The following is a 25964-nucleotide window of genomic DNA, read 5'->3' on the forward strand; positions in this document are numbered from 1 at the left end:
TCTTGTTTCCATAGTTACTTCAGAGCAAAAATGGCGTACGTATTGCCTCAGATTCTACGCTTTTACGAAGAAGAGCTGTGCATTAGAATTTTTCCATTGCTGATGAAAAAAATTGACAAAACTCTCTACAAATATTCGAAGATCGGTGCGATAATTTTGGGTACTTGAACTGTGTCATATATTAGATGCAAATGCCTATATATAGACTCAATCATTAGGAGAGGCAGGAAAAAGGGACGCATACGTGTTGAGTCTGTTAAGCAAGAGCTATTATCCATGATTAGGCTTTCAATTTTTTTTTCTCATCGCAAACTGAATACTGCTGTATAGACAGGCTGTTGAGAAATACAAGGAAATCAGCAAGTTCATCTGCAGTCTAAAGGGAGTTCCTTGTTATCGTATTCAAAATAATGGTACAAATAGCCAATCTTCAAGTAGTCATAAATATAATACTGTTTATCAGAACTCTTTTATTTTTAGTGATGTCACAGTCTAGTATATACAGTCACGTGGCTTGAGTTGTGAGGGTGCTAGGAACAATAGACTGTGCAGATACTATTTCGCATTGTCTATGATGAGGCGATAGTAGCGATCCTAGTGGTTAGCAACTATCTATGGATGCATATTTATTATATATTGAGCTTCGTGACTATATACTAGACTGTGGTGATGTTTCTATTGTTTCTGTTAGCTTTTGTCTGCAATTGTTTAATCCAAAGCCTCCTCAAATTCATGTACTGAAGCATTAAAATTTCCCTTTGCTCAGTGCACATACATTGTCATCAAAAGAGTAATTTTTACAAAACAATAGTTTATAAATGGTAAAAAAAAAATATGATTTTGTACGTACTGAGATCTGAAGAATCCAAAAATGGGGAAATAAGTACATGGTGCCATTTTCTATTGTTTCTATTAGCTTTTGTCCGCAATTGTTTAATCCAAAGCCTTCTCAAATTGTTGTACTGAAGCATTAAAATTTCCCTTTGTTCAATACACATACATTCTCATCAGAAGAGGCAATTTTTACAAAACAGTAGTTTATAAATTATAGGTTGGGGTGGAACTTATAAATCCAACCTTTATCCGTTAATTTTACTACAGAAAAAAGTATTAAAAAATTGTTAAAAAAAGCAGAAAGATTACCCGACTGAATTGCTGCTTAAACATTTCAAAGATTTCAATATTAAACAAATTTATTATTTCATTTTATTAAAATATTTTCGCAGAAATCTGAATAACTTTGAAAGGTATATACATAAATATAGAACTAAACATATGAATTCTCTGCGTTTGCCTGAACCAAAATATAAAACGAATCCAGCTTTTTATCATAGCATGAGTCAAGGTCCCAGATTATTAAAAAAAATTTATTCCAATAATATTTTAATCACGAATCCTCTCCAAATTAATAAAAAAATATAAAAAATTGTATTGGATTTATAGTTTGGGTTTAAACATATTAAACACTTTTTAATCTGTACCCTCTCAATTTTAATTTTATTTTTGTCTGTATTGGAAATAGTTTTCTCAAAAAACTAGAATTAAAAAAGTTATAAGCATTGTTCCATACATTTTACTCATTCTGTGTATATGTGTGTGTTTTTTGACGGTGAAGATTGGTATAAGCCCTATGTCCATAATATTGCAGATATATCTATACTAATAATAAATCTGTAGCCCAAATTTTTCTGGTAATTTTCGATTTTCCAAAAATAATTGGTCCTAACATATATAATTAACCACTCTGAAACCGAAAATCACTTTTTTGAAATTTTTGTTTGTATGTCTGTCTGTCTGTCTGTCTGTATGTTTGTTACCTTTTCACGTGATAATGGATGAACGGTTTTCGATGAAAATTGGAATATAAATTAAGTTCGTTGTAACTTAGATTTTAGGCTATATGGCATTCAAAATACATTATTTAAAAGGGCGGGTTATAAGGGGGCCTGAATTAAATAAATCGAAATATCTCGCTTATTATTGATTTTTGTGAAAAATGCTACATAACAACAGTTTCTTTAAAAATAATTTGCGATAAGTTTTATTCCTTGAAAAATTTTGATAGGACTGATATTTAATGAGATAAATGAGTTTTAAAATTAAAATAACTGCCATCTAAGGCAGTATAATGAAATAAAAAACAAATGACTTCGTCTATAAGGGGCCTTGGACAGCAACAATCGAAAGCTATGAAACATAGCCTACAGAGAATGTTTCTGTGTTTGTGTGAAGTAATATCGGAAGCTAAATTAAACGATTTGTATAATTAATTATTATTTCACCATTGGAAAGCGTAGTTTCTCTAGATGGACATAATGCTATAATGTTATTACAGTAACTTCTGATATAATATAATGTAATGTGATATAATATAATGTAATGTAATATAATATAATATAATGTAATATAATATATATGTAATGTAATATTATATAATATAATTTAAGTTATTTGAAGGGTTCAGAACCATAGTGGGCCAAACGCCATTTACTGAATACGTAGAAAACAAGGGTTAAAATTAAGTTGTTACCATAATTCAATGGAAACCTATAACAAGTAAAATAAAGTATACACATTAAATCTAAACGATGTCAATGTTCATTAAACTATGGTTGCATGTAATAAAAATTAGAAACGTGTTAAAGGAATTGTCATTGCACCAATGAGTGGTCTCTGTACCAAAATGATCGCACTTTAATTATTTGGATGCAATTTAAATTAAGTAACATATTGAACGATTTATCCTTCTATCAAACACGAATGTTCCCTGGATCAAATGTCCTATTTTAATTATGTAATCACTTTATATTTATTTCTAACGGGTGCAGCGGAGCGCACGGGTACGGCTAGTTACTGTAATAATTTTGGAAGGGTGCGTTTGAGTATCTATTAGCAGTAATTGGCTAAAATTTAAATTCAATGTACACTATAATAAGTGAATAGGGTTTACCTAATCACAGGCATGTACCGGTAGTGAATTTATAAAAAAATTATCTTTAAATTAAAAAAGTATTTTAAGAGGAAAGATTTACTCAAGAGTAACCAATTCTTTTTACATTTTAAAGCTTAAAGTGTGTACACACATCACTAAGAAAATGAAAGAGCTCTGATAAATAGTATTATATATTATTTATGACTACTTGAAGATAGACTATGTTTACCATTATTTTGCATGCGATAACAAGGAACTCCTTTTAAGGCCAAATTACGAACGGGTCATCCACATATCGATATCAGTAGGTAGGTTACATATCGGCCTTATGAAGGGCAAGCAAGAGTTTCTCCATAGATAGACTGGCAGTGGGAAACCCATAGCCATACTATCAGTTCGTTTAAAATATCCTCACTGGAAAGGAAACAACGAGAACAGCACATGTTTACAAGGCCGTGATATATCTTGTGAATTATTTGTCTAGGACCTCTATTGTATCTTAGAGCAGTTTTTAGTTGATTGTGTAACGACGCTGTACCAACTACTGGACCTCGCCAGCCTCTAATGAATATTATGTAGGCTAATCCATGACATTGTGTAGTTATCACGTAATAGTAATATACGTTACAAGAGCGGTATGTTGAAGTTTTCATGTTCGAGGAAAAGTTTGAAAAAGCGAAACGTAGTTGAGCTTTTTTAATTTCCGAGAACATGAAAACAAACATACCGCTCGTGTATCGTACATTATTTTGTGCGAAGATTGTTTATTACATAACTGAAAGAGGAATTTTTAATTAGTTGCAATGAAATCTCCACCTTGGTTTCTGTTAAATGACAGCAAATTTGCAAAACAAAAATATCTATCTTCAACATTGTTGCTTTAAAATGTTTTTTGTGTTTACTATACTCCAGCAGGCCGTGATATACGTCTGTCTTTTTTTTCCCCCCAGTCTATAAATGCGAACTTAAAACAAACGGTAAGGTTATGTAATGATTTATTTTTCATTTTAATATTTTAACAATATTATTTATATAACATATTGCAGTAATGACATCGGCATCTGGAATATTGTTGATTTTTTCACGGCTTCCTTAATGTTACTTGCATCACGAATGCAGTAACTTTAGTGGAGTTGTAGAGTTTACTTAATTTTTGCAAATATTTAAAAACAATAATTAACATTGCAATTTAGGTGAAATTGCAGTGGTAAGTTTCCAATTTATAATTATTACTACATTGAACGTCTCTAAAAATAATATGTTAAAAGCCTAAAGCAGTAAAATGAATGTTGCGCTTAAGCGGTAAGAAGAGGGAAATTGTTATGTGTGTTAGGTTGGGAATACTGAATGTGGAATTTTAGACTTACCGCGGATTGGTTTTCTGCGGAAACCAAGCAAATACGCACGATCTCGCACAAATACTATTAATGGAGAAACATTTGTCCCGGCACTGAAATCGAACCCAGAACTCTTTAGCTTGGCGCGCTGAGTGCCGGGATTCGATCCACAGCGACGGCCGAACTATCCTCTTTCGCATGATCACTCATCGCGCCAAGCTGACGGGTCCTGAGTTCGATTCCCAGTACCGAAACTAATTTTTCTCCATTAATAGTAGGTTATCTACTAGGTCATTTAGCGTAGATGAAATTGAAGATAGAGAGATGGTATTTGGAGAGATGAGGCCGAGGATTCGCCATGGATTACCTGACTGGGGAAAATCTCGAACCTAGTCTCGAGCGCAGGCTAGCCCTCAGCCGACTGAGCTACGCGGTGGCTACGTTTGTTTGCTCATCAGAAATATAACTCTTCCGTTGTCTAGATTTGAACTCGGGTCTGTAATCCCCGTGCGATCGCTCTGACATCAGAGCTCTCAAGACGGCTGAAACGTTAATATCCTAATTTGACTCGTTAAAAGGGCTAAGTCCACTGACTAAAGTAACTTAACTGAGCTGTTTTACAATACGAGCGTCTTAGCTAGACCTATGAATAATTTCAAAGCCTATCATGATCTTTCAGATTAAGCCTACTTACTTACTTACTGGCTTTTAAGGAACCCGCAGGTTCATTGCCTCCCTCACATAAGCCCGCCATCGGTCCCTAGCCTGTGCAAGATTAATCCAGTCTCTATCATCATATCCTACCACCCTCAAATCCATTTTAATATTATCCTCCCATCTACGTCATGGCCTCCCCAAAGATCTTTTTCCCTCCGGTCTCCCAACTACACTTTATATGCATTTCTGGATTCGCCCATACGTGCTACATTCCCTACCCATCTCAAACGTCTAGATTTAATGTTCCTAATTATGTCAGGTAAAGAATACAATGCGTGCAGTTCTGTGTTGTGTAACTTTCTCCATTCTCCTGTCACTTCATCGCTCTTAGCCCCAAATATTGACTTTTATAAATTAACTTTCAGATTTTTTGACAGCAGACTAAATGACAAAAGAATAATGTTGAGGGAAAAATTGTTCCGGGGCGGGGTATCGAACCCGGGACCTTTGGTTAAACGTACCAACGCCATACCAATTGAGTTACCCGGGAACTCTACCAGACACCGATTCAATTTTTCCCTCTATATCCACAGACCTCAAAGTGGGCTGACAAATCGTCAAGCAACCAACATTGAGTGCACACTAACTCTGTGTGACTTAAATTGTGGTTTTCTCAACCGAATAATAGATTAGAGGCTAAAAATGCATATGCAGTGCATATGAAGGCTTCTTCATTTTTGTATGAATAACATTTAAATATTATTTGAAATAAACATGAATAAAGATGAAGACGGTGGTTGGCAGCACTTCTGCTGCATTACAGGAGAACATTGAATGTGGAAGCGTGATCCCACACGTGACACCTGCGCGTGGTCTCTGATATGATAGTAACGCTTTGCTTTGTTGGTGTGATGAGTGATAATGCAGGTGGCTATGAATTATGTATCCGAGAAGACCAGTTTTGTAAGTTTTGCCTTCAAGCTGAGGCACAGAATCGCAAAAAAACAAACGTTACTCACACGTGAGTGTAGAGGCTAAAAACATGTCAGATACGGAAGGAGTTTTCAACTGTCAAAAACTGTGCCGAACACCATTTGTGTTACTGTGGCTGACTGCTGAGAAGCGACAGTGACAAAGTTACTGTCAGTGGCCATCATCGTTACTATTATTATTGTTAATGTTTTATTATCTTATCATTATTATAACATAATTTTATTACCATTATCATCATCATTATTAGTAGGCCTACACTGGGCTGTAAAATAAATGCCGATACAAAATTATATCTTTTCCGAGGACTTTAATAAATATGGCCAGGTAGAAAGCTATTTTCCTGAGATTAGTTTTTAAAAAACATGTGATTACGACTTTTATAACATGTTAACGTTATTATTTAATACTAGCCGTACCCGTGCGCTCCGCTGCACCCGTTAGAAATAAATATAAAGTAATTACATAATTAAAATAGGACGTTTGATAGAAGGATAAATCGTTTAATATGTTACTTAATTTAAATTGTATTTAAATAATTAAAATGCGATCATTTTGGTCCAGAGAGCACTCATTTGGTGCAATAACAATTCCTTTAACATGTTTCTTAATTTTTATTACATTCATCCATAGTTCAATGAACATTGACATCATTTACATTTAATGTGTATACTTTATTTTACTTGTTATATGTTTCCATTGAATTATGGTAATAACTTAATTTTAACTCTTGTTTTCTACGTATTCAGTAAATGGCGCTTGGCCCACTATGGTTCTGAACCCTTCAAATAACTTAAATAACTTATATTATATTATATTATATTATATTATATTATATTATATTATATTATATTATATTATATTATATTATATTATATTATATTATATTATATTATATTATATGAAAAGTATGTTGATAACGGATGTACCCCGATAAGTAAGTTTTCAATTTGTTATGGGGGCTCTTGAATATCAGGAGGAACAAATTTTATTTTACAACAGGGCAACATAATCTGCTTGGCTCATTGCCCAAATTTTTTGCATTACATTTAATGAATATGTATTTTATGTATTTTAACTCGATTCAATTGAGCATAGTTAAAATTTGGATTATAAAATAATGAAATGCTAAGCTAACATATTATTACTGCATACTAAATCAATACACTCTCGTTGTTCGTTAATTCTCTGAGATAAATATTATTTTAAGAAATACAGGAAACGAATACACAGAATAGCCTATCAAGTTTTCTGTGCATAAGAAGCTATTTTAATCTTACCTGTCCTCAATTCACTCAGAAGATAGCATTATGTCCATACAGAGAAACCACACTTTCCAATGGTGAAATAATAATCAATTATACAAATCGGTTAATTTAGCTTCCGATATTGCTTCATACGAACACAGAAACATTTTCTGTAGGCTATGATTCATAGCTTTCGATTGTTGTTGACCAAGGCCCCTTATAGACGAAGTCATTTGTTTATTTCATTACACGGCCTTAGATGGCAGTTATTTTAATTTTAAAATTCATTTATCTCATTAAATATCAGTCCTATCAAAATTTTTCAAAGAATGAAACTTATCGAAAATGATTTTTAAAGAAATGTTTGTTATGTAACATTTTTCACAAAAATCAATAATAAGCGAGATATTTCGATTTATTTAATTCAGGGCACCTTATAACCCCCCTTTTTAATAATGTTTTTTGAATGCCATATAGCCTATAATCTAAGTTACAACGAACTTAATTTATATTCCAATTTTCATCTAAATCCGTTCAGCCATTATCGCGTCAAAAGGTAACAAACATACAGACAGACAGACATACAAACAAAAATTTCAAAAAAGCGATTTTCGGTTTCAGGGTGGTTAATTATATATGTTAGGACCAATTATTTTTGGAAAATCGAAAATTACCAGAAAAATTTCGGCTACAGATTTATTATTAGTATAGATGAATTAATTTTAAATTATTCATATACTTTTATTTTTACAACATTTTTTTATTTAATTTTAAATTATTCATATACTTTTATTTTACAACATTAATAAGAATACTACACGAAAATAGTGAAACTGCAGTTTATATGGTATTCCACAGCCTTCCTTATTATCCATGGACGCTGTCATTGTTACAATCAATATATACGGCCAGTTACGTTTCATATTGTGTTAACAAAAAAGTACTAATTTTATTACAAATAAACTATAAATATAAAATGTTATTATAAATACATATATAGACTTGAAAATTTAATCTAATTGAAACATTCAACTACATATTTCTCATTTCCATGGAATAAAAACTCCGAAAATTCAGGTCAGTTCAGATGTGTTTGTATAGTTATTTTATTCCAATTTATTCCTAGACGCACAACTTGTAAGTTTGGCCCTGATTTACCCTAATTTGTTCCTTGTCCTGAATATCTAGCAAAGGGTGTTTCTATATTGCTCTATAATTAGGCTTGCCAACCGTCCCGTTTTATCCGGGACAGTCCCGATTTCGATCATTGCGTGCCGCGTCCCGAAACAATTTGCACACGGTATCAAAATGTACCAATTTCATGGCATATTAAACATTTACAGCTGATTTTAGTTTCTATCAGATTGTTGGATTTAGTCTGGATTGGAAAATACTTCCGCACACCCTCATACAGACATGCTTCCAATGTGGGACAAAATGGAGAAATGACTCTAATACGTATTTCAAGGCAGAAATTTAATTCTTGTCGATATGTCAGCAGAGTGGCTGGTGCAGGTTTGGTCACAGCCTACAGCAGTCTTGCGATGGTCAGTAGTACTATCGAGCGAGAGCTATTTTCTGCCCGCTGCGCGCGCGCGGAGCTCTTTTACCTGTAAACATTGCTAAAGGATGTACAGATCTTAGAACACAGCGTATCATGACGGAACAAAAGCGCTCATACAATAAAGTTTCAAGGAAGAGTGGAAGATACAATATTTATGCTTCGAACATGGTGATGAAGTCCAGTGTTTGTTGTGTAAAAAAAAATATCATTTGCAAAAAAGCAACATAAAACGACATTATGAGACGCAACATTAAAAATAATATATAGGCATAATTCAGGAGAAGAGAGAAATGAATTGATTTCGGAATTGACATAGAAAATAAATTAGTTTACATTTGGGTCAGTAGATTGTATCTAGATTCCTTCTATTTCTTTATTTTAAATGTATTTTTGATGTTTTATTTGTTGCTTGTTTCTTAATATTTACGTGTATTAGACTACGTGTTTCTTTAATTTAGAAATAATATTTTATCTTTGAATGCACTTTAACTTAGCCCTATACTATTACTAAGCTCAAAAAGCCAATTCACTTTTATTTCAATAACTATTTTCAAGATTTTGAGCAAAATATGAACTAAACATTTTGAAAACTTTGATGCAAGGAGCTTTTTTTAGTAACGTCAATATAAAATATACTTAAAAATATAATTTCAAAACTATTAGACCTAATTGCACCAAATTTTGTACAGATATTATTATAGATCTATTTATATAGTTTAAATTTCACAAATTTTTGGCTGAAAATTGTGGAAGTTTTAAAAGTCATACATATCCCCTTAAATGATTGACCCCAAAAATTACGATGGCTCTCAATATCTTAATTTAATCATTTCTTTCTTTTTTTTGTGTTACGTGCATCTCACAAATCACTCTAAGAAAACTCATTACACAATCACGACTGGAGAGTAAGGACTATATTTTCACAATCATACAATCAATATACTCTATTTCAAACAATATTGTCGTTATTATTTTTTGAACAAATACTCAAAAGTGCTTAGAGATCACACACGTCGAGCAGGTAGACCTTATTAGTTTCTCCTAACCAATGAAGTGAAGTATTTATATAATAAATAATTGCTTTTAACAAGAAAATGGTTTACATACAATTAACTTTTCCTACTTCTCTTTTTGTTCCTAAAACACCCTTCCCATTGCGATTTGTTTATATATGTACATGTATATTAAATAACTGAATAATTAGCCCTATTACATAGCCAGAAATTTAGTAACGCAAGTTATTGTAATAATTGCTGCCTTTATTCGCTGCATGTGCATGTACATCCCTGACGTCTACGTTACAGTGGATGCGCTATGCGCCCGTGATCAAGGTCTAGCTCTTCTACCGTGATTGGGAGCTAATATCGTCTCATCCCTGGCCTACAGGATACTTACTGAATCATTTGTTCTCTGTGTATCATCTTATGCACTTTGACGCCATTCAGTATTATGTCCACTTTGTTCCACTTGATACGTCATTCATTTGGTTCCGGCGGAAAAGTGGAAAAAAACGAAAGATTTATGCGACCATTTCTACGACACAAATCAACGAGGAAAACAACAAAGCCTTGCAAAATACCGTAGTTCCTCAAGTGTGATAAGATCTGATAGTTCTGGTGATAAATCATGTAAACGTTTCCGTTTTTTCCTATAAGAGTGGCTGAAATCGTTTGTGTAGGTAGGTTAGTTAGTTCAGATTACGCTAGGTTAGTTTACATTTGGTTAGTAGTTACATCAATAAGATGGGTCGAAGTTCCCAACGAGTTAACATTAAAAAATTGATACTGTTTTTCAAATTGTTTTGTGGTCATTTTGGCAAGTACATGTATTTTTTTTTACATATGAAATGCGATGATTCTGTTAAAATATTGTTATAAGAGTACTATAGTTGAATATGTGGGTTGATAGGTGGAAATTAGTGCAATAAAATTGTCACTAAAGTTTGTGTCCCTAATTTTTATTTACGAAAGTTGGCAAGCCTATCTATAATCTCCGATCAACTTTGGGAAATATTGTAAGTCTATTTCGCTCATGTTTCAATGCCCCCAATGGAGTGTAACTGTGATCTTGTCGAAACAATCCTGTCACACTTGATGCGCATTTGTTTAATATCTTGTCGTACATGATGTTCAGGTGTTAAGTATTTTGCTTGTTTCCTTTACAATACAGTGGGCCATGATATTGCGTTATGGCCGTGTTAGCAAACGTATTAAATATTAATTTATAATATAATCTGTTTCTGTATGTTATAAATTATTTATTAATATATTTGCGAAATAGTCTTATTCAAATATCACAAGAGTTCTAATCCTTTCGGTAATTCACTAAGCGAAAGTGCATACGTCAAAATAAAAGATTATAATCTCAAAATATATTTTATTTAATTGTGTTGTTTTAAGCGACATAATTCCTACAGCTATTGTCAGATATTTAGCGAGGAGTATCATATTATAGGAGGCCAAAGTCACGCTAGGCAATGAAATATATTAAGTTTGCAACTTAAATATTATTATGTTATTTAATAGTAATACCACAGTCTAATATATACAGTCACGAAGCTCAATACGTAGTAAATATGCATCCATAGATAGTTGCTAACCACTAGGATCGCTAATATCGCCTCATTACAGACAATGCGAAATAGTACCAGCACAGTCTATTGTTCCTAGCATCCTCACAATCAAGTTTCGTGACTGTGTATACTAGACTGTGGTAATATGATAAATTATGTTATCTTGTTTTTATTATTTATTTATTTACGATTATTCGCAAAATAGTTTTGTTCAGATATCTCGTGAGTTCTTACCTTGTCGATGATTCACTAAATTAAAGTACCTAATTCAAAATAAAATGTTATAAACTCAAATATTAATTTAATTTTGCTGTTTCAATAATCATAATTTCTACAACTATTGTCAAATGTTTACCCATGAATGTCATATTACAGGAGGTCAAGGCGATGCTGTCCAATGAAATAGTGTATTAAGTTAGGAACTTAATTATATTATTAATAAATTATGTCATCTTTTTATTATTTCTTTATTAACTATTATTCGTGAAATAGTCTATTCAAATATCACGTGAATTCTTATCTTGTCGATAATTCACTAAATGAAAGTACCTACGTAACTCAAAATAAAAGGTCATAACCTCAAATATATTTTAATTTTGCTGTTTCATTAATCAGATTTCTACAGCTATTGTCAAATGTTTACCTATGAATTTCATATTGCAGGAGGCCAAGGACATACCGGCTAATGAAATATATTAAGTTAACAACTTCAATAACTGGTTTAATATCAACATAATTACGCTATGTTCTTTTTATTATTTATTTATTATTATTCGCGAAATAATGGTACTTAAATATCACGCTAATATCACTAATGGAGCAACAGTAACAAATATAAATGACACTCGGGAGGAAATTAAACACAGAATAAATATGGGAAATGCCTGTTATTATTCGGTTGAGAAGCTTTTATCATCCAGTCTGCTGTCAAAAAATCTGAAAGTTAGAATTTATAAAACATTTACATTACCGGTTGTTCTTTATGGTTGTGAAACTTGGACTCTCACTTTGAGAGAGGAACATAGGTTAAGGGTGTTTGAGAATAAGGTGCTAAGAGGGATGAAGTTACAAGAGAATGGAGAAAGTTACAAAACACAGAACTGCACGCATTGTATTCTTCACCTGACATAATTAGGAACATTAAATCCAGACGTTTGAGATGGGCAGGGCATGTAGCACGTATGGGCGAATCTATAAATTCATATAGAGTGTTAGTTGGGAGGCCGGAGGGAAAAAGACCTTTAGGGAGGCCGAGACGTAGATGGGAAGATAATATTAAAATGGATTTGAGGGAGTTGGGATATGATAATAGAGACTGGATTAATCTTGCTCAGGATAGGGACCAATGGCGGGCTTATGTGAGGGAGGCAATGAACCTTCGGGTTCCTTAAAAGCCAGTAAGTAAGTAAGTATTCGCGAAATAATGGTACTTAAACATAACGCTACTTCTCATATCTTCGGATGCTGCAACGCACAAGGCACGATACGTAGAGTTTATCTACCTGTACGAATCGTAATAAAGTAGCATCCTTGTATAAGAACCGGATGGAACTGACTATTGACAAATGCGTATCGGTTTGAGCACGCACAGAGAAGTGGGGGGGGGGGGGTAGGTCAAGGAGTTCGGCTCGACAGAAAGAAATTAGGTGACAAATGAAGGAACTGGACGTGGCATATCCCGATCTGCGCTGTCAGTGACGTTTCAGGAAATGAAAGTGTAAACTAAATGAAGCGATGAGGCATTTTTGTTGGTTGGAGCTGGTGGCGGTGTAAGTAGGCTGTGCCTTACTTTCTACGGAGCGGGGCCGCGCGCTATCTCTAGGACCGCGGTGTAGCGGACGGCGACGCTGCTGACGGTTGCTGTGTTCGTGGAGCTGCCGACTGCAGGAATTAATAAATATAGGTGAATATTAATTCAGGCAAGAGACGGTCTGTATTTCTTTTCTTTTTTTCTGGAGGTGCCTCACTCAGAATCAGGGTTGTTCGTAGGTTTAATAAATTAGATATACCGGACGCTTAGCTTCATTAATCTCCCAGAAGAATCCATGCTATGCAGTCTTTGGTATTAATGATAACAATACGAACAATATATCGAAAGTAATATTAAATTTACAGAAATTGAACGATTTTATTTTAGAATAGAACAAAGTTGAAAGGGCAGGGAAAGAAAAAGACAAATGAGGACAAACAAAAGCAGGTCAAAGCAGGACAAGAAAGGGAAGGACAAAGAAGAACAGAGGAAGAAAATAAGGACAAAACAGAAGAGAAAGAGGAAGGACAAAGGAGAGGGAAAGGAAAAGAAAAAGGATAGAGAAAGAAAAGGAAGAAGAAGGAGAGAGAAAGGAAAGGACAAAGGACAGATAAAGAAAAGGACAAAGAAGGAGAGAGAAAGGAAAGGACAAAGGACAGATAAAGAAAAGGACAAAGAAGGAGAGACAAAGGAAAGGACAAAGGACAGATAAAGAAAAGGACAAATAAGAGAAAGGAAAGGACAAAGGACAGGGAAAGGAAAGGACAAAGGAGCGAGAAAGGAAAGGACAAAGGACAGATAAAGAAAAGGACAAAGGAGAGAGAAAGGAAAGGTCAAAGGACAGATAAAGAAAAGGACAAAGAAGGAGAAAGGAAAGGACAAAGGACAGATAAAGAAAAGGACAAAGAAGGATAAAGGAAAGGACAAAGGGCAGGTAAAGAAAAGGACAAAGAAGAAGAAAGAAAGGAAAGGAGGACAAAGGACAGAGAAAGAAAAGGACAAAGGAGAGAGAAAGGAAAGGACAAAGGACAGAGAAAGAAAAGGACAAAGGAGAGAGAAAGGAAAGGACAAAGGACAGATAAAGAAAAGGACAAAGGAAGAGAGAAAGGAAAGGTCAAAGAAGGAGAAAGGAAAGGTCAAAGAAGGAGAAAGGAAAGGACAAAGGACAGATAAGGAAAAGGACAAAGGAGCGAGAAAGGAAAGGACAAAGGACAGATAAAGAAAAGGACAAAGGAGAGAGAAAGGAAAGGTCAAAGAAGGAGAAAGAAAGGAAAGGAGGACAAAGGACAGAGAAAGAAAAGGACAAAGGAGAGAGAAAGGAAAGGACAAAGGACAGATAAAGAAAAGGACAAAGGAAGAGAGGAAGGAAAGGTCAAAGAAGGAGAAAGAAAGGAAAGGAGGACAAAGGACAGAGAAAGAAAAGGACAAAGAAGGATAAAGGAAAGGACAAAGGACAGGTAAAGAAAAGGACAAAGGAAGGGAGAAAGAAAAGGTCAAAGAAGGAGAAAGGAAAGGACAAAGGACAGATAAAGAAAAGGACAAAGGAAGAGAGAAAGGAAAGGTCAAAGAAGGAGAAAGGAAAGGACAAAGGACAGATAAAGAAAAGGACAAAGGAAGAGAGAAAGAAAAGGTCAAAGAAGGAGAAAGGAAAGGACAAAGGACAGATAAAGAAAAAGACAAAGGAAGAGAGAAAGGAAAGGTCAAAGAAGGAGAAAGGAAAGGACAAAGGACAGATAAAGATAAGGACAAAGGAGAGAGAAAGGAAAGGTCAAAGAAGGAGAAAGAAAGGAAAGGAGGACAAAGGACAGAGAAAGAAAAGGACAAAGGAGAGAGAAAGGAAAGGACAAAGGACAGATAAAGAGAAGGACAAAGAAGGAGAGAGAAAGGAAAGGAGGGCAAAGGACAAAGAAGGAAAAGCACAAAGGAGGAGAGAGAAAGGAAAGGAGGGCAAAGGACAAAGAAGGAGAAAGGAAAGGTGGGCAAAGGACATAGAAGGAAAAGGACAAAGGAGGAGAGAGAAAGGAAAGGAGGACAAAGGACAAAGAAGAACTGAGAAGGAAAGAAGAAGAAGAAGAAGAAGAAGAAGAAGAAAGGACAGAGAAAGGAAACGAGGACAAAGGACAAAGAATGAGAAGGACAAAGCAGAGAGAAAAGGAAAGAGGAAAAAGGACAGAAAGAAAAGTACATAGAAAAGGAGAAATGAAAGGAGTACAAAGGACAGAGAAAGAAAAGGACAAAGAAAGTCTGAGAAGGGAAAGGAACACAAAGGACGGGGAATGAACAAGAGGGCAAAGGACAGAGAAAGGAATGGTAGAAAAGGAGATAGAGCAAAGAATGTGTGGTAAAGGACAGTAAAAATTGGTGATAGGGCAGGGAGAGAAAAGGTCATAGAACCACAGAGAAAATAGATATCACTGAAAAATGTTTCCCTAAACGACGTAAAGTTAGGCCTAGGTAAGGGGAGAATGTAGGTATGTTTCGTGAAAAATCTCAATATTTCTAACATTATAATCTGAAAAATCCAAGGATGGTTAAAAACATTCTTGTCTACTAGTGTGCAAAATTGCATGATTCTACCTTAAATACATTCAGAGAAAAGGTACATAAAGTGCACCAATTTAACATGGGGGAGATAGGGACCTACCGATACCTACATTCTCCCCTTATGTGTACTCTGTATTGGCGATGCGTGACTTCAGTGCGAGCTTGACGCCCATTGCAAGTAAACACGGAGCGAACTTTCGCCCTCGTAACGGGATACGAAACCCTGACCTCAACGCCAGCAAAAACTTGCACTCTCCGCAATGGACGTTGCCACCTCGAGTTTATTCTCAGCGTTTGCGGACGACTTCACAGACGCTAAGTATGCCTTGAAATCTTAAATACTGTGTTATGGAAGACGTCACTCATCTTCAGTTCTGAAAACTGTGTTTTTTTTCCATATTTACGGGATATTGTTATTCCAATTGCATATAGGTCCTAACAATTGAAGGATAATAGGAAAGAGGGCGAAATCCAGCAAGGGAAACAGGTTCTTCATGAATACATTATTTTATCTTACAGTTCTTACATCTCCATGGGAGAGAGAGAAAGAAGATTCTAATAGTATGTGACGGATAGTGTCAATTAGCACAGGTTTTTCATAGTTTCTTATACTCGGGTATTTAACGACGCTGTATCAACTACGAGGTTGTTTAGCGTCGATGGGATTGGTGATAACGAGATGGTATTTGGCAAGATGAGGTCGAGGATTCGCCATAGATCACCTGACATTCGCCTTAAGTTGGGTAAAACCATGGAAAAAATCGAACCAGGTAATCAGTCCAAGTGGGAATCGAACCCGCGCCTGACTGCAATTCCGGATCGGTAGACAAACATGTCCCCATAGGAAGAAATCGCTAACACTGAGATCAGGGGATCTTGCAGGCCATGGAATGTCACGGTTACGTGATATGGCGCGCCTTCCAAACAATTGACGAAAGTCTTTCATCGATTGTCGAGCAGAATGTTATGTTTCAAACATTCTTTACACCGAGACTGCACGATCTTAACATCGAAAACATGTGGTTTCTTAAAAGCAATGTGACTCTGTATCAACCACGAGGTTATTTAGCGTCGATGGAATTCATGAAAGCGAGACGATATTTGGCGAGATGAGGCCGAGGATTCGCCATTTTCCTTATAGTTGGGGAAAATCTCGGAAAAAAAACTCAACCAGATAATCAGCCCTAGCGGGAATCGAATCAGCGCCCGAGCGCAACTCCTGATCGGTAGGCAAGCGCCTTAGCCGCCTTAGCTACGCCGGTGGCTTCAAAGATTTTATAAGGATATCAATGAATATGTTCCATTAGAACATAGTATAATATTAATAAATACACCGTAACATGATAATAATAATAATAATAATAATAATAATAATAGTAACACACGAAATTTAAAATACCGATAATGTAAATTGTAAACAATTCTAATAATTACCCCACCTAGACAAAATTCTGCGTACGTCACTGCCCGCGTTCATATTGATGTGTGAATCGTTTCGACTCTGAATTGCATTGTTGTCTGTAGACTAGGCCTCATGGAATGAGGAAGCAATATTGTGAAGTAGTTAAAGAGAAGGCTCCGCCTTGTTAAATTTAAATCCTGACGGTCTTACTAATAAAAACTCTATATACAGACGTTTAACTGTCTTATACAATGAATAGCTCGTTTATAAGTCGTGTGTAAATTCCTTACTAATAATCACTACATACGTCGTGTATAACAGTATAACTGTTACACAGCTACGTCATAGTTTCGTCATTACTTCGTTACGAAAGATAATAGAATATCTGAGGTTCTCTACTGCATCCGGTAGAGCGCTCTAGTGTGGCGTGTTAAATATCATTGGTACAACTGGCTCTAATCGATTACCACACTACATTTTGGTCAAAGAGTACAAACTACAGCAATATTATTCTAATAATTCTATGATCTTTGGTTTGTTCTTCTGTGGTTACAAGGTAAACGTCATCATAAAATGACAGTCGTTACGAACAACTGGTCCACACCTGTGGATTAACGGTCAGCGCGTCTGGCTGTGAAACCAGGTGGCCCGGGTTCGAATCCCGGTCTGGGCAAGTTACCTGGTTGAGGTTTTTTCCGGGGTTTTCCCTCAACCCAATACGAGCAAATGCTGGGTGACTTTCGGTGCTGGACCCCGGACTCATTTCACCGGCATTGTCACCTTCATATCATTCAGACGCTAAATAACCCAGATGTTGATACAGCGTCGTAAAATAACCCAATAAAAAAATAAATAAAAAACGAACAACTGTTAAAGGGGCGACCATTTTTTCCCTATATACAACGCTTAAACAAGGGGTTTGGTGTATATAACTACTGCAAAGCAATTCCCATTGTATAGTTACAGCCTGTTTATACGTCCATAGCTTATTCACGGTTTATTAGTAACGTTTTCTGTCTCAACTCTGCATAAGTCTAGTATAAAAACTATACACGGTCTATTAGTAAGACTGTGAGAGTATAAGAAGAGGAAATAAATATCTAACTTTTATTCCAAATCCCAAACATCCTTACAATCCCATCCATGCTCACAATAACAATCACGAACAGCATAAACATTACACTCAATATAGGATTGCATGTGTCGCCGTCACTTTTTTAAACGATCTGTAACCATGGTAATTAATACGTCATTGCCCGGCCTTGTGACCGTTAAGTTATTCCGGCACCAGGATGAACGGTTTTGCTGCTGTTTGTACACGTCGCTCGGTCTAAATGTGTTAATGTGGACCAAGCCGATGACGTTGAGATCGCCCTTGGCCTTCCAGGTTGGGACAGCCGCCTTCTCATACCTTTAGAAGTAAAGCACGTGGGCGGCCTAAGTAAACATCCGCACTACACCTAGATACGCCTTTCACTTTCGTGTGTGCACAGGGAGATCCTCCATACAACCGGATGAAGATTTACTTCCGCAGTAAACCCTAAAGGCTCATTCACAATGAAAATTAAACATAACGTAAGCGTTAACTTAAGAATATAAACGTTACGGTAAAATCAAGATCATTCACGATGGGAACATAAACATAACAGCAAATATACTTGGTAACCATGGAAACATAACAACGACGCCATTTCCTCATATTCTCTCGTATAGGCTACTTCAGCGCTCCACGATTGTGTTCTGTTTGCAAATCACGTAAGCATAAGCATGAAAGTTTGGAGTTTGCAAACTTTCATGTTAACGTCTCACGATAATGTTTATGTCAATGCTTGTGTGAATCATTGTGAATGATCTCATTTGGTAGCCTGGGCGCAAACTTGTGTGTTGATCCATTTTGAATCTTGCGTACACCACTTTTAACACTTGCATATAATTAATTGATGAACTAGTGGACTTACTCACCCTCTTAACAGGTAGAGAAGTTCGAGATGACGCCGCGATCTAGTAAGCTCTGATGATGGTGCGTGAAGCACTGAAACAGCTGTAAGCCGGACAAATATTACATATTTAACACGAGTAAGTCCACAAGTTCATCAATTAATTGTAGTAGTATTTAGTATTTAGTAGTAGTATTTATTTATTTAACCTAGTAGAGATAAGGCCGTCAGGCCTTCTCTGCCCCTCTACCAGGAGATTCCAACTACAATATCAACAATAAAATTACAATTAGTATTAAATTTACAATTACAATTACAAATAATATTACAATTAGTATTAAATTTACAATTACAATAAAATCAAAGTACGAAAAGATTACCTGAATAATTAAAGCTAGATAATTTATCATAGAGAAACAAAGAATATTTTATATTTACTGAATTACAAATTAAATCTAGAATAACAAAATTGTATAGTGATGAAATTACTGAATATTGAAATATTTTGTGATACATTAAAGAAACTATTTACAAGTAATCAATTACTGACCAAGTGCCTAGTAAGTTTTCGTTTGAATTCAATTTTATTTCGATAGTCCCTGATGCTAGCAGGTAGCGAATTCCAGAGTCTTGGCAGGGCTATTGTGAAAGAAGATGAGTATGAGGAGGTGCGATGGGATGGTATTGTTAGTATTGTTTCATGACGAGAGCGTGTGTTGAGATTATGGTGGGAAGAAAGGTAAGTGAAGCGAGACGACAGGTACGAAGGAATAGAAGAGTTCAAGATTTCGAAGAGAAAGAGAAGTGAATGTAAATTTCTTTTCTTATCTAGTTTAAGCCAACCTATTGCTTCCAGGGATGGGGTAATATGATCATATTTACGAACATTGCTTACAAAACGTACACACAAATTATGAGCACGTTGAAGTTTCATTTTGTTGTCGCTGGAGAGGTCTGTCAGTAAAATGTCCGCATAGTCGAAATAGGGAAATGCAAGTGTCTGCACAAGGGACTTTTTTAAGCAAGAGGGGAGATGAACATTTATCCTTTTTAGCACATGGATAATAGAATATACTTTTCTGCAGGTTTCTGAGATTGTGTGTTTATGTTACGGTTATGTTTAATTTTCATTGTGAATGGGCCTTAAACTATTTCCCACTATAAAAGATTAACGTTCCATTGCATATCTTGGCATAGACCTACGTCCTTCTTCGAGTGTAGGTCCTACGTGGATAACGCCGATGCTCTCCGAGAAATCAGCTTCTGACACCCTCCCCAACAATATTCCCTCCAAATTTTTCGTTATTCATATTTAGCGTATCCGATTCCCCCCATAGTAATCGTCGTTGATTTTATTAAATCTTCTATGTGACAGTACAGATAATAATTTTTCAGAAGGAAAAAAAAATTAATTAAAAATCAATGAGCCTACATAAGAATATGAAGTAATTCGGTAGGAAACGTTGGTGAATATGATGAACATCATCGAGGATCAGTGTAGGCCTATTTATTTGGTTATGACTGTGATACGTTCCTTGTCACGTGTTGGAAATGATCTTCCAGTCCGTCCAAAGTACAGTAGAAGTCCTTTCAACTATTGTATGGACTATATTTATTGCCTGAGTTGTTCATTGATTAACGTTTTTTTTTTCAAGTGTTTATTTCAAATTTCAAATGCATCGGAAGATGCTATAACATGGTCAAGTGCAAATTTATGTAATAATACAGTACAGAACATATAATACAGATTAATACCTCAGACTACAGAATATAAATACATCACTGGAAATAGAAATAAAATAATACAATCAATATAAAAAGAGGATACAATAATATTACAAAATTTGAGGTCCGAATGAGCTGCGCTCGTGTTCGGTCGCAGTTCAGATATATTATTAATATAAGAGGAATATAGAAAATAAAATAAAATAGGAACTAAAATTAAAATTACAGCTACAATGAAATTATATAATATAATATATTATTAATATAAGAGGAATATAGAAAACAAAATATGAACTAAAATTAAAATTAGAGCTACAATGAAATTATATAATGTAATATATAATATAACTTTGCTCTAGAGTATGCCATTAGGAAAGTTCAGGATAACAGAGAGGGTTTGGAATTGAACGGGTTACATCAGCTGCTTGTCTATGCGGATGACGTGAATATGTTTGGAGAAAATCCACAAAAGATTAGGGAAAATACGGGAATTTTACTGGAAGCAAGTAAAGAGATAGGTTTGGAAGTAAATCCGGAAAAGACAAAGTATATGATTATGTCTCGTGACCAGAATATTGTACGAAATGGAAATATAAGAATTGGAAATTTATCTTTTGAAGAGGTGGAGAAGTTCAAATATCTTGAAGCAACAGTAACAAATATAAATGATACTCGGGAGGAAATTAAACGCAGAATAAATATGGGAAATGCCTGTTATTATTCGGTTGAGAAGCTTTTATCATCCAGTCTGCTGGAAAAAAAATCTGAAAGTTAGAATTTATAAAACAGTTATATTACCGGTTGTTCTGTATGGTTGTGAAACTTGGACTCTCACTTTCAGAGAGGAACATAGGTTAAGGGTGTTTGAGAATAAATGCTTAGGAAAATATTTGGGGCTAAAAGGGATGAAGTTACAGGAGAATGGAGAAAGTTACACAACACAGAACTGCACACATTGTATTCTTCACCTGACATAATTAGGAACATTAAATCCAGACGTTTGAGATGGGTAGGGCATGTAGCACGTATGGGCGAATCCAGAAATGCTTATAGAATGTTAGTTGGGAGGCCGGAGGGAAAAATACCTTTAGGGAGGCCGAGACGTAGGTGGGAAGATAATATTAAAACGGATTTGAGGAAGGTGGGATATGATGATAGAGAATGGAGTAATCTTGCTCAGGATAGGGACCAATGGCGGGCTTATGTGAGGGCGGCAATGAACCTCCGGGTTTCTTAAATGCCAGTAAGTAAGTAAGTAAGTAAGTAAGTAATATATAATATAATATAATATAAATATAGAGAAGAATAATATCGTACCTGAATAAAGTAGGGCAATTTATGAAAACCTGTTCGTTTTCTAACCGCACACAGATCTGCCCTCTACTGATGAATATTGTAATGGAATGGGGAGATGTTTCCTATAGTAGAGGAAAATAATAATCCCGAAAAAGGAATAGTGCTACTTTGTTTGCCTTACTTACTTACTTACAAATGGCTTTTAAGGAACCCGAAGGTTCATTGCCGCCCTCACATAAGCCCGCCATCGGTCCCTATCCTGTGCAAGATTAATCCAGTCTCTATCGTCACACCCCACCTCCCTCAAATCCATTTTAATATTATCCTCCCATCTACGTCTCGGCCTCCTTAAAGGTCTTTTTCCCTCCGGTCTCCCAACTAACACTCTATATGCATTTCTGGATTCGTCCATACGTGCTACATACCCTGCCCATCTCAAACGTCTGGATTTAATGTTCCTAATTACATCAGGTGAAGAATACAATGCGTGCAGTTCTGTGTTGTGTAACTTTCTCCATTCTCCTGTAACTTCATTCCTTTTAGCCCCAAATATTTTCCTAAGCGCCTTATTCTCAAACACCCTTAATCTCTGTTCCTCTCTCAGAGTGAGAGTCCAAGTTTCACAACCATACAGAACAACCGGTAATATAACTGTTTTATAAATTCTAACTTTAAGATTTTTTGACAGCAGACTGGATGATAAGAGCTTCTCAACCGAATAATAACACGCATTTCCCATATTTATTCTGCGTTTAATTTCCTCCCGAGTGTCATTTATATTTGTTACTGTTGCTCCAAGATATTTGAATTTTTCCACCTCTTCGAAGGACAAATCTCCAATTTCTATATTTTCATTTCGTACAATATTCTGGTCACGAGACATAATCGTATACTTTGTCTTTTCGGGATCCAGTTCAAATTAAATATATAGATTATTAAAAACAAATAAGTATGTCGCGATATCGTGGGCGTTCAGTAAAGTGTGTCGTCAGTCAAAAAAGGTTAGGAACCACTGATCTAGGTAATTCATCTTTTCGAATCGTAATTCCGCAGTTTTTTGTTTATAATTCTTTACTAGGTGACGTTCACATTTCCACTGTGATTGTAACTACGAAGTTGATGATGAACGCAAGACAGAACAGAGGCATTCTCATGACCTCGGCGCAGAGGACTTAGGGGTGTCACAGAATTGCAAATCATGTAAGGAAGTATGAAAATATGAACGATCGAGGATAAGTCATAATGATTATTCAAAGCTGCCCCCAAGGTTAGCTCTTGTCCTTAGAGTTCTGAGAAGCATGGGTTCTGTGCAAACTTCCGCGAGCATTGCTTGTCTCAGCATTAATCCGTTCTGCAACAAGTGGAGAGCGTTTGAAGACAACTTGTAGCTAGGAGTGTCAATACCAGTGGCGTAGCGTCATTGTAAGCTAAAAAGCTTAGCTTCCCCAGTTAATAATGATTTCATAATAAACCTGCAGTCTATGGACAAAATTATTTATTAATTTTAATCGAATTTATATTTACGCTTTAAATATTGTGATGCGGCAGCTCAGGATGATTTGAGATGCAGCAGTAAACAAGAAGCCTGCACACACCAGCTTCCAAGCAGACCGTTTTCTTCTGTGTAATCCACCCCGCAGATTTTCCATCTCTTTCTAACTAAACTACCGGTACCCTAGTCGCAAGGCTCGCAAGAAGCTAGCTTTAATATTTAAAATAAGTAGTTTCCGAGTTATCCCTTTTCGTCAGTTGTGTTCAGTTGAAGTGTTAGTGTGCATTGTGGCTGATATAATAAATAATGAGTGAAATAACAGTTCCTGGCACTAATTTACTTGAATTTTTTAGGATAATTGTATTATCAAAACTGACTTACGAACAAAAGTGTGATTTAAAAAACAAATGACCGACTCCCTTGCTGTCAATGAAGGACACAACCAAAAGACAGACGCATACTTACGTAATGATACTAATATTGTGATTTATCTAAGTATGACAGGGAGTGAGCTAATGTTATACGTATACGTGTCTATTTGTTAAGAGATATGTGTAAACCATGAAATCATATTTTACTACGTACCATTTGAAGTCATGCCTTATTGGTGTTACTTACGATGTTCCAACCAATCTTCGACTGCTGACTTGAAATTGACTACTATTTATTTTAAGACTATATTTTTGTAATACGTTTTCTCATATTGCATGAAAGGCAACTTGAGTTAGCTTCCCCTGCTCAAAATTTCATGCTACGCCACTGGTCAATACAACTGTAGTTGACTTGTAACAAGCTTTTAATCGCCATACATGACTACGGGGATTCCACTGCTAGAGAGTCCACACCTGTGGAGTAACGGTTAGCGCGTCTAGCCGCGAAACCAGGTGGCCCGGGTTCGATTCCCGGTTGGGGCAAGTTACCTGGTTGAGGTTTTTTCCGGGGTTTTCCCTCAACCCAATATGAGCAAATGCTGGGTAACTTTCGGTGTTGGACCCCGGACACATTTCACCGGCATTATCACCATCTCATTCAGACGCTAAATAACCTAAGCTGTTGACAAAGCGTCGTAAAATAAACTACAAAAAAAAATCCACTACTAGAATTGAAGACCTCGGTGCGAAAACTGGTCATGTCCAATTATTTTCAAAATCGACATTTAGTATGCCCTGCATAGATATATAAGGGGTTTCATTTCAAAACTTCCCAGTCTAAATAACTAATTATTTATATTCAATTCAATTTAAACAAAAAACACGTCAATTTAGATATTAAGAGGGAAGTCTGAAACCAGGCCTAATTGCATTTTAGATTTCACCCCTCACCTCCCAGCATACCACTTTTAAATTTCAAATGGTACGCCTATATTTTTATACTTAAATATGAAAGAGCATTCAATTGTTTATACATCTCATTCGTTTTCGCATCTTTTCTTTTCTATCGTCGTCTGGCAACCAGGATTGTTGTTATTGTTGATAAGAGCTGAAGAGAATAAGGCTACAAAAACTTATTGAGCATTTCATGTAATAGTTGTGTTTGTGTATTAAATTATTTTAAAACGGTGTATACCCTTCAAGAGAGAACATAAATCATCCTTATTGATTAAAATTTAGGAAATTACACAAAATAAGCTGCGTTTTCATTCTAAAATCAACTGATAATAACAAAAATACAGGTTGCCAGACGACGATAGGAAACAAAAGATGCAAAAACAAATGAATGAGATGTATAAACAATTGAATGTTCTTTCATATTTAAGTATAAGTATTGACTTCTTTGGAGATTGTGCAAAAGCCTGCATGACTGCATGAACACTCTCCTTATCGGTGGAACTTCTCTTTCTTCCGCACCGCCCTTTCAACACATCTTGCACCGTTCCGTCGACTTCAAACTCGTCTCGGATTCTTGTGATAATTAACCTTGTTGGTGGTTGTGTTCCAAATTCAACCCTCCAACGTCGTTGAACCTCAGCAACATTCTCCACTTTCCAATAACATTTCAGTATCCACTTACGTTCATCGAACGATAATTGCACCGCCATGTTTGTTTATAAACAGATGAACATGTTTCCATGTTTTCCACTGCCTTCTGAATCATAAACCGCAAAAATCGTATTTCTGTCTCATTTCTTTGCTGTGAAATAGTATTTCAAAGAATGTATACATAAATTTAGGACAGTCTGTATTTTTGAAAACTAGAAGAAATGTCTTTCCAGACGAGGCAAAAACATTATTTACCAAAATTTTGAAGAAATCTGACATTCCTAGAATCGATGTGCATCTCAAGTACCTGCAACAGCTTTACGGGTTTAGAACCAACTTTCCGTAAAATAACTACATAACAGTTTCATCTGCCTTAAATTAATGTAAAGTATAATTATTGTCCCACGCATACAAAAGTTCTGGTGACATGATTTCGCAACGAGGCGAAATTAACCAGAATGTGTGTGATCTTGCTGATAATCCACCCGAAATTTTTCTTGTAAAACCGAGACATCTTAACTAGAACTTGAGTGAGCGGCT

At 35.6% G+C, this 25964-nt stretch overlaps 1 protein-coding gene and 1 long non-coding RNA gene across 3 annotated transcripts in view; one reads left to right on the forward strand and one right to left on the reverse strand.

The window, feature by feature from the left end:
- The window catches only part of LOC138716310 (UNC93-like protein), a 298280-nt gene that overhangs the window by 247874 nt on the left and 24442 nt on the right, over positions 1-25964 (reverse strand). The window contains exon 2 of one of the 2 annotated variants that reach the window (XM_069849261.1): positions 18958-19036. The exons of the other annotated variant lie outside the window; for it this stretch is intronic. The gene's annotated coding sequence lies outside the window, so the exon portion shown is untranslated. The remainder of the gene's footprint in view (positions 1-18957; positions 19037-25964) is intronic. 2 annotated transcript variants of the gene reach the window in all.
- LOC138716311 (uncharacterized) overlaps positions 1-25964 on the forward strand; it is a 417126-nt gene that overhangs the window by 194578 nt on the left and 196584 nt on the right. The window lies entirely within an intron of this gene.

The sequence above is a fragment of the Periplaneta americana genome, chromosome 16, assembly GCF_040183065.1.
Source record: "Periplaneta americana isolate PAMFEO1 chromosome 16, P.americana_PAMFEO1_priV1, whole genome shotgun sequence".
Lineage (NCBI taxonomy): Eukaryota > Metazoa > Arthropoda > Insecta > Blattodea > Blattidae > Periplaneta > Periplaneta americana.